This window comes from Lontra canadensis, unplaced genomic scaffold (assembly GCF_010015895.1).
Source record: "Lontra canadensis isolate GAN:19392208 unplaced genomic scaffold, GSC_riverotter_1.0 scaffold2, whole genome shotgun sequence".
Taxonomy (NCBI): Eukaryota; Metazoa; Chordata; class Mammalia; order Carnivora; family Mustelidae; genus Lontra; species Lontra canadensis.
In genome coordinates, this window is record NW_022630996.1 from 52,385,456 (window position 1) to 52,403,341 (window position 17,886).

General features: G+C 34.6%; 1 protein-coding gene across 5 annotated transcripts in view; it reads left to right on the top strand.

The window, feature by feature from the left end:
• The window catches only part of DGKB (diacylglycerol kinase beta), a 681,931-nt gene that overhangs the window by 457,278 nt on the left and 206,767 nt on the right, over positions 1-17,886 (top strand). The gene's annotated exons all lie outside the window — the stretch shown is intronic.

Below are 17,886 nucleotides of genomic sequence, written 5' to 3' on the forward strand. Positions count from 1 at the left end.
TTTTGCAAGCCAATGTCATAATTACTATTATTATCCAGTTTAACAAGTGAGGACCCTGACATTTATAGAGATTAAGTAGCTTATCATGAGTTATTTCAAAAGTCATAAGATTAAGTAACTTATTAAAAAGCTAATAAATGGTGGATTCTGTATTAAAGGACAGGTTTTTGTGATTCCCTAATCCATACTCTTCACCAGAATTAATTTTTTTAGAAAAATTATCTAAAATAAAGATATTGACAAGGCCATGTAAGAGAATTTTTCTTTCTTTCCCCATATTTAGTGTCTTAACTATCCACTTATTCCATAATGAGTACAATTACTAGTTTTGAGAAGCCAGAGATGGAGTTGATTTAAAATGTGAAAATTCAGAATTTAGGCCTAGACACATTAGATATGAGATCTGAATGGTGATATCAAGTAACCTGTTGGGGCTTGGGACTTCAGATATGAATCTGGGAATAATCAAATTCTCCCTAATGCTTTAAGACTCAGAGCTGTCTGAGATCATCCAGAGACCATCCAGGGAGAGAATGTGGGCTCAGAACACTCAACTGAAACTTCAGCGTTTAGTGGCTGAAGTGAGAAGGGGGAGTGAAAGGGAACTGAGAAGGAACAGCCAGCAAAGTAAAATGGAAAATAATGGAGGTGTAGATTCATGGACATGAATAGGAAAGAGTGATTCAAGAAAATAAATTTTGATGAAGGCAAGATAAGATAAGAGCAGAGCATAAAACAACACTTTAGATGTACTGGAGTAGTTCTACTGAAGGGATGAGGTTGAGTGAGAATTGGGATGAGGTAATAGAAAAAGTGATCCGAGACCACTGCATTGGGAAGTTCTATTAAACAATAAGGCTACAGCTCTGTTTTCATCACTGGGATCATCAGTTTCTGGCACATAGTGCCTACCCAGCAAATGTTGATTTCACACAACATGACTGAATTGAATATTGAATTTAAATTTGATTTGAGGAATTATAGCAGAGTGAGCAGTTGAGTGTACATACTAATTTGCTCTTAGGGTGAATGAACAATGAAAAAAGTCCATTTGTGGATTTGCCCTTTTAACATTTGGTTCCATCAGATTGGCAAATGTGTATGCCATAGCCCAGCAAACATAGCATTCAGTAAAGAGAAGGCATGGACAGCGTTCTTGTTTCAGACATTTAAGGAGGAAGGAAGGGCATTGCATCTGAAAGAAACAGTAGGTTAAAAGGAGATATCTGAGAATACGTATGATACATCTCAAAATGTCAGCATCCAACAGTTTCTAACCTACTCCCAGTCTTACGCTTGATCTACTATGTGTTTTGCTATAAGAGGAACGTAGATATTCAACTTTTCTAAACCAACTTTGCATAATTCACTAAATGTGCCTTTGCTTGAAAAAAAAAAAAAAAGAAATGCCTGTAGTTGAAAAGCCACCCACTTTTCTTTGACATAATAAAATATATGGACGTTCTGAAAATTACCTTCCTCAAAGGAATCTTTTACTTCTCTGGAAAAAAAGAGGTTTCATTCTGCTAGCTGAAGAATTGTGATCATTAGGTAAGTTGGGCACGATTATAATGTAATCTTACTTTTACATAAGAGAAAACTGAAAAGCTTAATTGCTGGGCAAATTAACAAAGCTTAGATGAGTATCAGGGGTCCTGATTTTAGGTGTTTTATCCTTCCAGATACCATGACTCATATAGGGCTTAGTGGTTTCAATAACAATCCTTATCAAAGGATATTTGAAAAGAGCAAATCAGTGTAGTGGTTAGATAGATGGCAAAGCAGTCATGTGTAAATAGTTTCCTGGGTCTTTACCTGGGAAGTTTACTTCTTTTTTGAAAACTAATGCATGCTATGGGAGGCTAATTAGTGTTCCTTAAGAGTTCTCCAAGAGGAGTCATATTGGAGTTGATGTGAATTGGCAGAAAGCAGCATAAATTGATTTGATCACTAAAAGGCCTTGCATTTGAGGCTTCTTTTCAAGTGGAAAATTGTTCCCCAATGAAAACATATATCATAGGAGAATGAGAGGAAGAGAAGATAAAGAAAATTGAATGTTCGTCACTGATCAATTATTTAGAATCAATTATGGTTTGCTAGGGAAAGCATGCTGTGCCAAAGCCAAACCAAACTCAAGTAAGCATGAGAATTAATTACTTTCATGCTTGCATAAGGCTAGAGGAAGGAGGTGGTATCTTTTGGCAGAAATGTACTGCTCTCTAGGAGCAGAAAATGATTATGACACAAGAGACCTTACTCTAGAGTACATGGCATTTTGTTATTTAAGGAAGATATTCTGAATTCACTTTATGAGCGAGGTATGTAAATATATGTAATTTCTTCTGAAAATAATGTATTAGAGTTCTTCAAAGAAACAGAACCAATAGGATAGATATGTGTGTATACATACACAAATATCTGTGTAAAATATATATTGTTATATATATATGAATATGCACATCCACAATCATAGAGAGAGGGAGGGGGATTTATTTTAAGGAATTGGCTTATTCAATTGAGTTGTGGGCTCTGTCACATCTGATATCCACAGGGCAAGCAGGTGGGCTTGAAATTTTGGCTAAAGTTGGTGTTGCAGTCATGAATCCAAAGACTGGAAACTGAGGCAGAATTTCTCTGTTGTAAGTTGCTGAGCAGAATTCCTTCTTCCGTGTGGACCTCTATCTTTTCTTAAGGCCTTCAACTGATTGGATAAGGCCCACCCACAGTACGGAGGTTATCTGCTTTATTCAGATGTATGATTTAAATGTTAGTCACATCTAAAAAATACCTTCACAGCAGCACGTAGACTAGTGTTTGGTCTAACTAGGCGTCATAGACTAGCCATATTGACACAAAAAATTAACCATCACAGTTACTGTACCTATCACCCAGCTCTATGCTATTGATAGTAATCTCTCATATTTTGATAACTGTTTTTATGCACTGCCATGGTCATACATTTCATATTCTCATGATGGAATTGCAGGTTAAGCAAGGCAGCAAATTTGACTCCAGTGACATAACTGAGAAAACAGAATCATTAAAAATACATAATTTTTTGAAGTTTTATTCTTATCAAAGTGACATGTACTTATAAATAAAAATTTAAAGATCTTAAAGAATTAAATAATAGGCTTGTTTAGAAAAAGTTAAGTTTCCTGTTTTCCCTTCATTTCGTACTCATCAGAAGCAGTCACTTCGACCTTCACTTCAGTTTATTCTTTGGTGTCTCTCCAGATCCCCGAATAACATGTTCATGTTGTTACATCTTGGCTTTTCAATGTGAGACATTATCTCTTGACTTTCACTAGGGGAACTGAGGACTTAACTCTTTTACCATACCTACACAGCACATATGCACACTGCCTGGCCCCCCGATCCTACCAATTATTCAGTGAATTTTTATGATCATGACCAAGTGAACCTATTTACATTAGCTATGTATTATACTATGAGTGCTTTTTTCTCCATATACAACTTTTTGTTTTCCCAAAAGTTAATTTTCTTTCTCTTTAATTTCTTTCTTCTTTTTGAAAAACTTATAGTTCTTAAACTGTAGGTTGAAGTCCATATCCAACGTCATGAAAATTTTTCTTAACAGCCAATAAAAGAAAAAATGAAAAACTATGTAAGAATATATATTCTTGGAATTAAAATTTGGCATTATTTGATGTGGGTGGGAGCGTCATCTTTATCATTAAGTTAGAATATGATATTAATTTGAAATTGTAAGCAACTTACGTTTAGCTTGAAATATTTTCACCTACAGAAATAGGTAAATTGCAATAAAGCAATTTTAATGGTATGACTGATACCGTTTTATGTAAAATGAGTAAAATCATATAAGAAATGAAATAGATGTACTTTTCTCGTATAATCTTTATATCTAGAGAGATGGGGTAGGTAAAATTAGTTCCTGCCGAAACATATGAAGTACCTGTCTTATCGAGAATGATTCAAAAGTCTTTTCCTTATATCTTAAAAAGGGGTGGGGCAGTGATTCATACTAGTTCAGTAGGATGTGTGTGCTATGTGTATGTACATATTTGCTTTTTTTCTTGATGTAAATTCTTCTGCCTGTGGAATCACTCTTACAGTTATCGTATATAAGGGAATTAAAAATCCTCTCAGTATCTAAAAAGTCTCCCCCAGTGAGGCAGGATTTCCCTTTCACTGACATCGAGTGGAATCCTTTTGAGCTGAGAAAGATTGAAGAGTCTCTCTCATTTTTAGAGTGGGTTGGTTAACTAATAATGCTAGAAAGGGGCTATTATACCAATTATCTGAAACATTTAAAATCTGGCCTAATGCAAGCGATTATGTTTGGAGTTAATGAAGCACTGATTCCCCTAACATAGTTGAGTAAAGGAAAGAAAGATCTTTTGCCAATAAAAATCTCATCAGGTGATGGCCTTGACAGAACATCCCACTATTCCTGTCAGCCAGAGCTGTCATAAACAAACCACTGATGAGACAATGACAATAATTAACACTGTGTTAATGGGATATGGAGCCTCACAGTTATTTTTTCAGCCACAGTGAACTGAATGAATGCCAAGCAGTGCACATGGCTTAACATCATAACACGTTTCTTTTCTATTTATTGTGGTGATGTTGGCTCTCTCGTGTTTTGGATATGCTTTCTTGGGCTCATGGGAGGGTAGCTGGGGAAACTGGATCCTGGAAACTCAACAACTGTGTTCACATTACCCTTAAAGGTTGAGAGCGAAGAAAGTGGCTTAATCTGGACTTTGTTTACATAAGACTGTGGCATTTTGGCCCTGCACAATGGAAGATACTTTGATTCTGACTATAACTCAAGGGAAGAACACTCTTCTAAAAATCAGAAGTTCGAACCAAAAGATAAAATAATCAGAGGCAGTGGATTTTATTAGAAATGTTGTTCCTGGCAGAATCAGGTTACTAAGGTCGTGAGAAGTGCTGGCTCCTGCTGCTATAAGCAGTCATATTTGGTTCTAATTTTCGAAGTTGGAGGACATCACGGTTAGAACAGGGCAGCACAAGGAATTGGAAAATAGTCAAGGATAGCTTGACAAATCGTTCCCTGAAAAATCTCTCTTCACTATAAATTTCTAGACTAACCTGCTTACAGTTTACTGTATTTTCAAGTGTATATCTAAGAGTACTCCCCCTCTTGGAATTACTACTTTTCAATAATATATTTATGGAACACGTAAATACTTCCTTCAGCCACATTTCAGGCTTAATAAATTTCATCTTACACAAGGAACAAACATGGTACGTCTAGACAGAATTTTTTTTTTCCGTTTTAGCTTCCCTGCTTGAACTCAAATCAAAGGAAAAAGCTGTATTACATAAAATGCATTCACTTGTAGAAATGGAAATGTTTTGATCTCTATTAAATACTGGAAATTTTTTTTAAAAAAAGTTTGAATGTACTCTGAAAAGTGGGATTATTTTTATCATCCTGAATGACAAATCTTTCTTAACAGGCTTTCCAGCAATTAGTCTTGCTCTAATGCTATTTCTACACTGGCAAGATAAAATCTGTTACTTGCCAGATCTCTGGAGAATATGGTGCTTTCTCTATAGGCACCGGTATTTGTCCAAATGCCAGAATATATGCTTGTATTTGGCCAGTGCAGGAACAGCAGAAGAGGCCTGAAATACACAAAAATTTTATTGGATTACTTGGGCGATTTCTCTAAGGAATTGCTGTTTACCTTTTCTAAGACTCACAAATTATTAAACATAGTGCAAGGATATCTGTGAGTTCTTCTGACTGTTTACTGAATATGCATTACATTGGACATTACTGAGAGTCGGAAGGAAGTAAAATCATGGTCCTGACTCTAAGGCTAAGCTTAAGGTTGTTTTTATCTTAGACTCCCAATTTAATAGAAGAGATTTACATGGTAATTCAAAGTGGATTTTTAGAAAAATATTTTTACACACACTTCAGTGTACAAATTTTTTTTTTTGAGTCTGTTAAATACTCATGTAGGACTTCCCTTAAAATACTCTGAAAAGAAATTCTGTTGTGTTTGCCAAAATTCATGGTGGCTTTTATAATAATCTAAAACTTTTGTTACTATTGTCTTTATATATCTCTTTTATCAAAGAGGAAAAACTGGCAGTCTGAGGATTGTTAATTTTTTTCATTTTATTATTTTCAAAGGCCTCAGAATAGTTTGTACCCTATTCTGTCTCTTTTGAGAACTTGAAGAGAAATGGCTTTTTCAAAGAACACCCTGTTGAAGTAGATTTTCTTTGCCATTCTAGAAACACATAATTTGGATATCATCCTGTAGTCTGTCTCAATTGGGGCGTGATCAATTTTAAGCTTTCTTTTTTCTTAAACCAACATCAAAGATCACTTTTTCATGGAAGCAAATATATAGGACAATCACTGTACCTGATAATCAACTCACTTTTTTTCCCTCAAACCTTAATGCTTGACTATAGAATTAGGTAAAGATTATAATGTGGTTCCATATGGTTTCTAAAAGTTCATCTTTGTTTTTATTGTAGAAATACCTTTTTTTCATAACTGAAGGTCCTATGAGTAATCTTGTGTTAATAATAAATCATAATTCTGATTTTAACTAATGTCAGATAAATACTTCTAATTAATATTTATGTTGATAGCAATAAATAGAGCTTTGGTAATTCTTCGAGAACTGAATACTCAGGTGGAATGGTAATATTTTAAATAATTAGATCCATAACCAAAAACATTGTGGTTATAGAATTATTATTATTTATTTATTCTAATAGATAATACTATATCATTTTGTATACTGAAGTGCTTTCAAGTATATTCTCTGTATGTTCTCAGAAGTTTGAGACAAGTTTTTTTTAGGAATGATAGTACTCCCATTTTGTCAGTGAGACAATGAAGCTTAGAGAAGTTCAAATATTAATTCAGATTCTTATGTTTTACATGTTACAGAGCAAACTCATGGATTCATCTCTTGATTCCAAATTTTTTACTGATTTCACCAGACCCTTCTTCCATGTCCATCAGGTGTTACTGTGAGTAGGATTTCCAGATATGTAGAATTTGCAAGCATGTCTCATCTCAGGTGACTTGCTGAAGGTTTGCTCAAGTAGATCTTCTTCTCAACCCTCAAATTGGGGCCACCACTGACAACCAACTTAAAACCTTAAATGGCTTTCACAATCATGGCCTCCCCATAGACAAATACCTTGCTTTATCTTTGTTCTTGCATTTTTGTCAGTCAAAGACTATGGGTTAGAATCAGAACTCACATTACTTTATAGCTGACTCCAGATAATAAACAACAACCACTGTTCACTTTAATTCCATTCCCATGGTGTGTTTTTAACCACCGTTCGGGCTACACCCTCATTCTATCTTGTCAGAAATAAATTACTGCTAAGTCCCATACTTGTGTAGATGATTTGCTCATTTGAGAACAACAAAGTGCTAATACACACCGAGTCTAATATTTTACCTCCATACGTGCCAGTTAGTTTTCCTTTTTATAAAAGTGGTTGTAGCTTCGCTGCACTGTTCATTTCCAAAATAATGTTCATTATAAAGTTGCCTTTCTATTTTCCTAATTACTCATGTTGTGCTTGTAAGGACGTTTTCAAGGCCTCAGCTCATAGGAAACAGAAGAGGCTATTTATGGTAAATGTGGTTTAGCATAATGTTTCACAATGAGTACTATAAAACTTGGCATTTCTTCATTTTTACCATCTTTAATCTTTTCAGCCGGTCATTACCATTGATCAAAATCATTCAGGAGGATGAGATCAAAGTAGATATTTAGGTAGTTGCTGTAGGTGAGCATTTATGGTGGCTACGTCACATTTTCTCCAATGTGTAAAGCATTCTTTGAAGTGAATCCAATATTTATATCAATGTTAAGTGTTCATAGATTGCAGTAAAATTTGGCTATCTAAAATCAGACTTCTTGCACCTCCATTCATCTTGATCAAATATAAACACAAAGAAGCCTCCCAGTTTTTTTTTTTTTAAACAATGTCTAATTGTTGGGCCCTCCAGGAACAATTACTTTCCCTAGAAGAGATGGAAGATCCAAAGAGTACACTTGATGTAAGAAAGCACACAAATAATAAATGCTCTGCATGACTGACAAGAGCAAGTCAGTTTTTACATGAAAGCTAGAGAGCATAAGAGAGGCAACTTTAAGATGTAACCAAACAGAAGTGAAAATGTGCAGTAAAAAGAGAGAACGCAGAAGGGAAGTCCATTGGACCATGGTGGTAATGATGTAGGTCAACAGTAGTGATGGAAAGAGTGAATGAGCCTGTAATGCTGAAGAAAATGAAAATGAAGAAGCACAGTAGGAAAAGCAGCTCTGTTGATAGAAGGACACAGTGGTTCTGACTACAAAACTTGCAGGAACCATACATTAAACGTGATCATTGCCACCTTAAAAGGAGAAAAGAAGCAAACAGCCAAATAACCACAATGAAACCTGAAGATACACTGAGAATCTTTCCAGTGACTGGGTTATGCAAAGAGGAAAGAGGTGGATAAGCACTGGTACTTCTACATGCTCCAAATGGAGCATGTTAAGCACTGGTACTTCTACAAGCTCCGGGTGGCTCAGCAGTCTGAGGCAGTGAACAGCTACAGCTCAGTGCAGGGATGGTTCTTGACCAATAGCGTTGACATTTGTCACTTCAGCTTTTCCTGTAGTGTAGCCCAGGTACTAATGTTCATTTTCTGTCATCAAGAAAGCTTAAATCATGTCCCGTGGCACTATGTGAACTTACAAGGAAACCTGTAATTCTTCCTGAGATTTCCATGTCCCAGTCTGTGTCAGTAAAAGCAAAACAAAACACAAAACTCTCAGACATCTTGAAAAGTCCTTGCCCAGAATACTTTATTCCTTTAATATTTATATACAACAATTTTTAGAATAGGAAGCATGGGAATTAATAAGGCAGTTTCTCAGTCCAATTCAGAGTTAGGAATTCTCCCTTCTCTGAATCAGGCAGAAACAGGGCAACATATTCTTCTTCTGTCATTCAGTGAAAACCTGTATGTTTTCATTCTGATGCTGGGCTTTGAATTTTTATAACTCTATAAACTTGGGCGAAATTTGCATAGCATGGCAGACACAGCTATGGGAGGACTGGGTGTGGATTGAAACATATTGTTACCCTAGTGTGAAATATAACCAGAAACACTATAAAACACAGTGCATGTAGCTGATTCTGATTCTGTTTAAATATGTTATCTGCTACCTACATATCATCAGTATTGTTAAACACTATGCTATTTGAAGAAGCCCCATCAACAAACAAAAGCTCACAACAGCTTTTTTAGTCCATGGTCACATAAAGTTGGGGTTCTTCCTGCTTTGACATGGGTGAGTTTGAGTATTGTCTTTGCTTTAAATCTCACTGCATAAGGTTGATTATTAATGTCTATGAATCTGTAACTCATGGTAAGCCAATATACTTTCTTTTTCTTGAAAATATATCTCCTAATAATTTAGATAAGTGACCTGGAATATTTGTTCTATGTAAAGTTTTGATCATTTAATCACCATGCAAAGCTAGACCTCTGTGCCTTTTGTTTTCCCTCAAGATACAATATTGGATTTCTTTGCCACTAATTGCTTTTTTCAAATAAGTAAATCTTCAGTAAAATTTAGAATAAACTTTGGGAGTTCTCAGGTAAGACTTTGCCAGCAAAATAGACTGGGAAGTTGCATTTATTTACATTTAATTATATTTAAAATGCATTATTTCCTAATCAGTAAACTTTTTTGTGAAAAAAAGAAAATAGTATCATTATATATAGGTAAGGTTAACATGCCCTACCACTCTCTGGTGATGTAGTCACATAATTACAGTCCAGGAGGGCAAACTTTGATTCACATATTCATGGGAAAACTTATATTGAAGGCTGTTTTTCAAATGCATATTTTATAACAAAGAAATTGTATGTTATCGAAGTGATATTTAGAGTAGCTTGTGTTGCTTATGTTGAAGTCATTTTCAGAGGAAAAACCATTTACCCTTCTTGCAGAAACCAGTAATTCTCAATAGGTTAAGCCTACGTGTTCAAGGACTTTACTTATATATTCACTGAGTTTGTTTTATTCCCAGTTAAGTAATTCATATATTGGTTTCTTCTGGGTAAAACAATGTGAAGAATAAATTAATTGAAAGTAGAATGATTTTAATAGGTCCAACTATCTAAAATATTGCATTTTTGGTAATGTATATACTTATATATATGGTAAAATACGTATTTGTACGTACGGGAAGATATTTACATGTGTTGCTCTCCAAACTCTTTTTGCTTATCTAGATTTTAGAAGGCTAGAATTCTTAAATCTGATCACTATATGGAAGTGTGGCTGTCAACAATCGATAATAAGCTACTTAAAAAATTTGACCTAGATCTTTAATTATAAAATGGAACTTTTTTCTTTTTCTTACATTTATTGCAGAAATAATCTCAAACTACTGAATAACAGATTTATCTTTTGAAAATAAAAAGGATAGTAACAAAATGAACCAAAATTCATTTTGAATTACAAAGATGAGATTTTTCTAATGTGCAAACAAGAAAAAGAGCAAAAAATGGGATGGAAGTGAGTAACAGATACTGGTGAAAATATTTCATCATTGCATTCATTACCATAAATCAAAGGCAATGTAAGATTTGCCTTTATGTTTGGAAGAACAAGCTTTTTATTGACTGTCTTTCATAATTAATAGCATTTACTCTTTAAATCAAATTAGTCCACTTTTCCTATTAAAGCCATACTGTAGGATCATTTTTTAAAGCACAAAATGACCTTGACAAAAATGAAGAATCGATAATATGTTGATTAGGAGTCTATTTGCTCTAATAGCAAATGTTTCCTTGTCGTTAGTTCCTGTTGCAACACTCTTAGAGGTTGTAGTTCATTACTATCTCCTGGCAGTGGTATTTTCTACATACAGAAAAAAGTTGACCCTACTGAGCAGAACACTGATGGATTGACTTGGTCGTATATATGGATTTTCTTAATACTTCTTTAATCAGCTCATTTTTGGATTCAAGATTGTGTTACAGGATATCCATCAATTGGGCAGGAAGAGAGAACAATATGCTGTTGAACCTAACATCCTTACAATTTCTTGAGTTAGTCTTAATCAATGAGGGGTAAGGGAGCTATGCTTTATTGCAGAAAAAGAAAAGCTTAATGTGATTGAGGTTTTAGAAAATCAAAATATAAGCCTTGATGGGGAAATGGATAGCAGGAATAAAGTGCACATATATTAGGAAATTGTATGGGTTTTCATGGTTTGATGTGTTGAAAAACAAAGCTAGATGGGGTTGTACATAAGCCACTGGGATCATTGCTGAATTTAAGAAATTTTCCTATGAAATGTCATTTTTAATAAAAGATACCTCCTTTCCATACTAGTTTAAGGAAAGAACACAAATATTTAAAAACAACACATCCAGTAAATGGAAACCATTAATGATATATTCTTTATCAATAATATATGTGGACTAGCTGGTCTAAAATAAATCTAGTGTAAGAAAAAAAAAGTTTGCTTTGGGTAGCCAAGGGGAATAAAGGACAAATGAGATGCAATTAAGCAGAGAACAATTTAGTATAATTCTAATAGCAAAGTCTTTAATGATGCTTTGGTATAGATGAAATTTGATTTAGAAATATCTCCCAAGTTAAGTTGTGGAAACCCATCTCTTCAGTCACTTAAATTTGGACAGGCCAAAGTTATTATGCTGAATGAGAAAATTGGAACCTAAGAAAGGAACTAAATGACCTAATTGATCTTCTTTTCCATCGCTGATTTTAGATACTAGTATGAATTAAATGAAAAAAGGTTAATTTTTTGCTGTTTAAGATAAAAAGAAATGAACTGAACTTATAAGTGCTTACATTTTTTTTTTTTTAAATTCAGCATTAGACTGTGTCTGTAGTCTCCTTTCTCTTTTTGCCTGTGTCATCAGACTCATTATTTTGACTTGTGTGGCCCTGAGGTGGTAGACACAATGTTTATGTTAAGTAAGTCAGGTCAGAGAGCTGGCCTACAGTAGCTCTAGAATAAAATAGTAGACACAGGGTTTCTGGTCCTGATTTGGAAACAAGTAAGTAATTAGAAATTATGAAAACATTATCCTTGGCTGCTCCATAGCAAACAGTCGACCAACAAGATAGGTAAATAAATGGTGAGGGGAAGGGAGAAAAGAGAAAGGCCCAAAGATGTTGTCTTAGCTGAATTAGCAACATAAATGTCTTATGATCTTTAGATAGCAGTGCACAACGCTGCAGTAGGGGTTGACAGCCTTTTTTCTGTTATGGCCAAACAGTGAATACTTAGTATTTGCAGGCCGAGATGCAAACTTAAGGATATTAAATAGATTATTATAGAACAGGAAAGAAAACAAATTTCCGTATATTTTTATCACTAACACTAAAATAAAAGATTCATTGAATCCTTTTTTGGTAATACATGTTTACTAATGCAAAAAATGGATTTCTGTCCAAGGGCAATAACATTTTGCTTTATTGGGGTTCTAAGTTGGTGTTCTTTGTCATCAGATCAATTGCAAATGTAAAGGATATACAGAAACAAACCTATAGGCAGTAGTCTGCCAAGTCCTTTCTTAAAACACTTGACCTGGGGTCAAAAGGTTTTATCCTCCTGTCTGAGAGAATATTATCCCCAAAGTATAGAATAAAGGTTTTCTGAGCAATCAAATTTAACTAATCAAATATCCTCGAAGCCTATTTTTTAGTTGTAATTGTGATTCAGAACTACTTTTTGCCAGTGGAATTTGGAATTTCTGATAGGATTTGACCAAACTCATTTATTTTCAACCATTCTTCACTTTCTAAGTGCAATAGCATCACCAAGCCTGCTTCTCTTGGTGAATTCACCCTGACAGGTGCCTCTTGATGCCCTGGTGAGATCTGAGGGATCTACTGATAAATGGTGTAAACTCACTCTGTGGAAACAAAATGATAGTGTTAGCTTATATTCAAATACGTTCGTTTCCTTACTGATTTAGTTCTACGTTTATTCAACAATTATGTGTTCAGTATATGCTATGTTCTACTCACTGATAATTTTGAAGATACAGAAATATTGTATGAATATTTTTCATAGACAGGCTACTTTTTTTATCCATGTCCTCTAGTAGTGACAGTTTCCAGACAAAGGCTGTAATCTTATAATCTTAGAGTTTTAACTAGTAAATTCAACCCTATGGATGTAACAGTACTTTTTATATCTATTAGTATTTTTTAAACATCAGAATAAAAATGAAGCAAATAAAAACAAATTTATATGCATTAAAATTTCCAAATCAGTCAATATCAGAAGTATAGATAAAAGTTTCTTGATAGATGGAAAATGGTCAGGTACTCTTCAGGGCTGTCAGACTATTGATACTCTATTCTTTGGGGAAATACATTAATTTAGATTATAAATTTGCTGGGAGTTATTTCTCTTATGCTAATTTTCAGGCAATTATGCTTAAGATTCTCTTAATGAGGGGATTTTAAAATATAATCAAAGGTAAAAATGGAACTCATTTTTCAAAATGAATTCAAGTATTTGCCTAATTCTCATTTCTATGATTAGTAGACTCTCTTGATACTATATATTTCTAATCCAATGATGCAATGAAAATATAGTTAGCATTCTGCATTCATTTTATTTTTAACATGTACATTACTAAAGAATTAAAAGTATGAATGTCAAGTTTTCATGTATTTTGTCTGAAAGACACAAAATAGCCATTTTACATTATCTCTCAGGTTACCTTCGCTCCTCCTTAGAACCTCATAAAGGTTGGAGTAGGATTGGAGAATACAGAGGTTGGGGAAAGAGAAAGTTGATTTGGCTTGTAAGTAGCAAGATCTAACACAGATTCTCACCACAGAGTTATTCAAAGTACGGTGAAAAACAAAACAGATAAAACTGTGTAATTCCCTTACAGATTTAATTTTTTAAAAGATTTTATTTATTTGAGAGAGAACACAAGCAGGGAGAGGGACACAGGGAGAGGGAAAAGCAGATTCCCCATTAAGCAGGGAACAAGATGTGGGGCTCCATCCCAGGACCCTGAGATCATGACCTGAGCTGAAAGTAGAGGCTTACCTGACTGAGCCACTAAGGTGCCCCATTAATTTTTAACTGTGTCTTAAAAGTGAGTTAATGTCCTGTTGTTACTAAAGTTACTATTTTCATCGCAAGAATACCTCTGATAGGTAATAAATGTATTAAGCTGAATATATACTAGTTTTATGTTGATTTTTCTTTAATTTAACTTTTCCCAAACATAAATTTCCAAAGAATTAAATATTTTCTCTAAATTAGGATCTAATTTATTCGAAGCTAAAACAAACTTCCTCTAAATTAAAGAGGTGAGTCCAAAAGAATGAAATGGCAAAAATCTCTCCATAGAACATCATTTTACCTAATCTAAATATTCATTCATTGGTGCACTTCCTTTCCTAAATGAATATACTTTGGAACATACTCAATCTTGTAAATTCTATTGTGATATTTTACCTAAATAATTGTATATCCGCCCTCTCAGTCTGTTGTAATAATTTCATGTAATGAAAATTGTGAAGATCTGTGAATGAAACCAGATCAAGGCATAGTGAGAGATACCTGTCACTCTTCGATGAATGAAAAGTAACCCCAAGTTTCTTCTGTTTTGTTGTGGTGGTGGTGGTTTTATGGAAGAAATGTCTTGTGACCCATAAATATGTATATTTGAAAGTCTCAGTTGTTCACAATTCATCTTCTTCGTGGTTCTTATCCAGAAATCCATAAAGTAACATCAGGATTAAGTATATAAAACAGTTCAAAGACACATTGTTCCTTCATGATAACATTCTCATATTAAGCCAGGAAAGCCAGGAAACGTGAATGGCATTGAAAGAAGAAAGTTGAAAAAGCAAGTAAAAATTAATTCCTTTAAGCAATTATCTTTTTCCCAAGGTTCTCTTTTTCCAAAATCCCCAAGAACTTTATTATCAAGTTATTACAACAGATTATTAATGTGAAAGTCATAAGAATGTGAGAGACTTCCGTTTTCTGACATGGAACAGGGAGGCATTTTGGTCTGCCACAACGGAAGAGAAGGAAGTTCTGACTAGCTTTTACGGTTTAGAATCACACCACTATTTCACTAGAAATAGTCAAGTAGGATTAGTAAGCAGAATGAGAAGTTGTGTTAGCCTATAGTTTTATGAATGTTATCATAGTTTACCCCGAAATGGGTGAGTAGTATTTCCTGTCTTGAAACAGCTGTGGTATATGCCTTGTCCCACTCAAATTACTGCCTGCGCCCCACCCTCCCCCTTAGGGTTTTTTGGTTATTTGTCAATCAGTACAACTTTGAGTTACAGTGCCTCCTCACTACATTGGAAGTGTTTCGCTCTTAAGGGCTTCGATGGGATGCCCTCATCTTTTCACTTTAACAAGGACTGCTGATGGATGCGGTCCATTTAAATGTACAACAGAGAGCTGAACTAGATAACGAACTTATTATTCCTCTCGGAGGATTATAGGTTAGTCCCAAAGGAGTGCAGTAAGCCAGAGCAAATCTATATCTACTGGCTAAACAATAGCCAGAAGGCTGACTAGAAATATTGATTTACTTTCTAGGCCATTTAGGCCTTAATGGCGGAGAAAAGCTGAAATGCTGTTTACTTTTCTGCCAGAATCGACCAAACAACCAGTCCATTTTTTACAGGTTTTTGATTGATTTCGCTTAGAGGAATTAGAGGTGATTTATTTTTAAGCTGAAAGCAACTCGTAAATATCTTCAGCTGCACAGGTTCCCTGAGAGGAAATGTTAAGTGGAAATACTTATTGAGAGAGACTTTGTTGCAAATCAATGGGAACAGGTATCATGCCTCACTATGAGCAGTCAGATGTCAGACACCTTTCCAGAGCCCTGTCAGGACTATAATCTCATCCCTTCAGCTCCTCTCCTTTTGAAAGCTCTCAAGTTCACCAAGCTTGAATAAATTTAATCGCCTGCCTGAATTTCAGCCAGATGCACCCTGCTGACTTTCAAAGGGTCCTAGATAGGACAACATAATGGTGTGCAAGGCTCGTATGGAGCATTTTCGATGTTTGATGGGTGAAAACAGTAATTTATCACACAAATGGCAATTTTCCATGATTCCTCAATCCCACACACAGAAAATGTGGAACTCCAACAAAGGAATGAAGCAGACACACAAAAGAAGGCTCATCCCAAATGCTACCATATTAGTCTGACTTTCAAAAACACATCAACTCTTAAATCAGTGATAATATGGAAAGATACGCTTCAACAGTTACAAGAAAAAATGATTTGTTATTTACTCTTCATGCTGGCAAGATGTGAAGAGGCTCTGATGAAAGGTCAGTTAGTGTTTTAAATGATCTTTCCAAGACTGTTTGCCTTCATGTTTAGAATGAGTTAACAAAGGGGTGAAGGACAGCACTTGAAATTCTTTGTAAAAGCTGCTTATTCCATGTTGGCAAGAGAGGGAGAAGGGTGTTCGGCAAGCTTCTGATTTCATTTCTGCTCTTCTGTGTTGTCATCCCTGCAGCCACCATTTTGTAAATTTTATGAAATGGTGCTGTTCGGGAACATTTTCCATGTTCTTTATTTTCTTCACTTTATAGAAGAAAGAATTTTAAAAATCATATCATCAATAAAAATCACTTTGCAACTTAGCATTCATCAATCTACTTATTCTTATGTTTTGCAAAGTACACAATCATTTCTATTTCATATTATGTTTTCCTGGCAATAAAACTATAGTTGACTATTGTAGAAAATTTAGACAATATATAAAATCTTAAATATTGAAAAGAACCCATAATCCCATAAGCCTGCAGTAAACACTGTCGTCTTTTTGTTTTGTTTTTGTTTTTCTTTTAATTTTTACTTTATTGTGTTATGTTAGTCACCATACAGTACATCATTAATTTTTGATGTAGTGTTCCATGATTCACTGTTTGTGTATAACACCCAGAGCTCCATGCAATGCATGCCCTCCTTAATACCCATCACTGGGTGTTTTTCCTTTCAGTCTTTTTCGTTCTCTCTTTCTCATTCTCACTTTTTTTTTTTTTTTTTTTTGGCTTAGGTGTTTATTTATATTTTCTTAGTGTTAAACAAAAAAAAAAAAAAAGGAACAACTGCATATTGTTTTACTTAACGCTATTTCAGAAACATTTTATGTAATCAGTAATAGAGTCTTCCTTCAAATCATGGTTCCACTGTTTCCTAACAGTGGGAGCTTGAAAAGGACACTTCTCCAGTCAACAATACTGACCTGTAAAATGGGAATACCAGTAGAGCACCTCATTGTGATTTTTGAGAGGATAAAAATTTAAAAAAAGAAGTAATAGAAATGGCGATCAAACATTTTAGTTTGTAATTCAGAAACCGTTTGCATGAGTCTTTCATATATTTTGCTCTCACAGTATAAAATCTAGCTCCCTATTTTCTGTCATGCCTATTAATTGTCGTTAAAATGGCAAGCACTACTTATAGAAAGCATAAAATAGAAGATTCTTATGAGATAGACCTTTTAAATAAAATAAATGTAAAAATTAATTAATATTACTCTTTCTCTCTCTCTCTGTCTCTCTCCTTCCACTCCTTTGTCTTTTATTTCCCCCATCAAAATGTTTGATCACTTGGAAGAGGCCAGCCCTCCTGGGAGAGGAGCTGTACATGTATATGCTGATAGGCTTGAAAGACCATGTTTGCTGGAGTTCACCAGAGGGACAGTTAGCTACAGCTTTGCTGTAATTACTGTAGACTGAGGGCAGCAGTAATTTGTGGGCTGAGAATTTATACTTTCTTTCTCACTTATCTCTTATTTTTCACTAAAATCTGTGCAA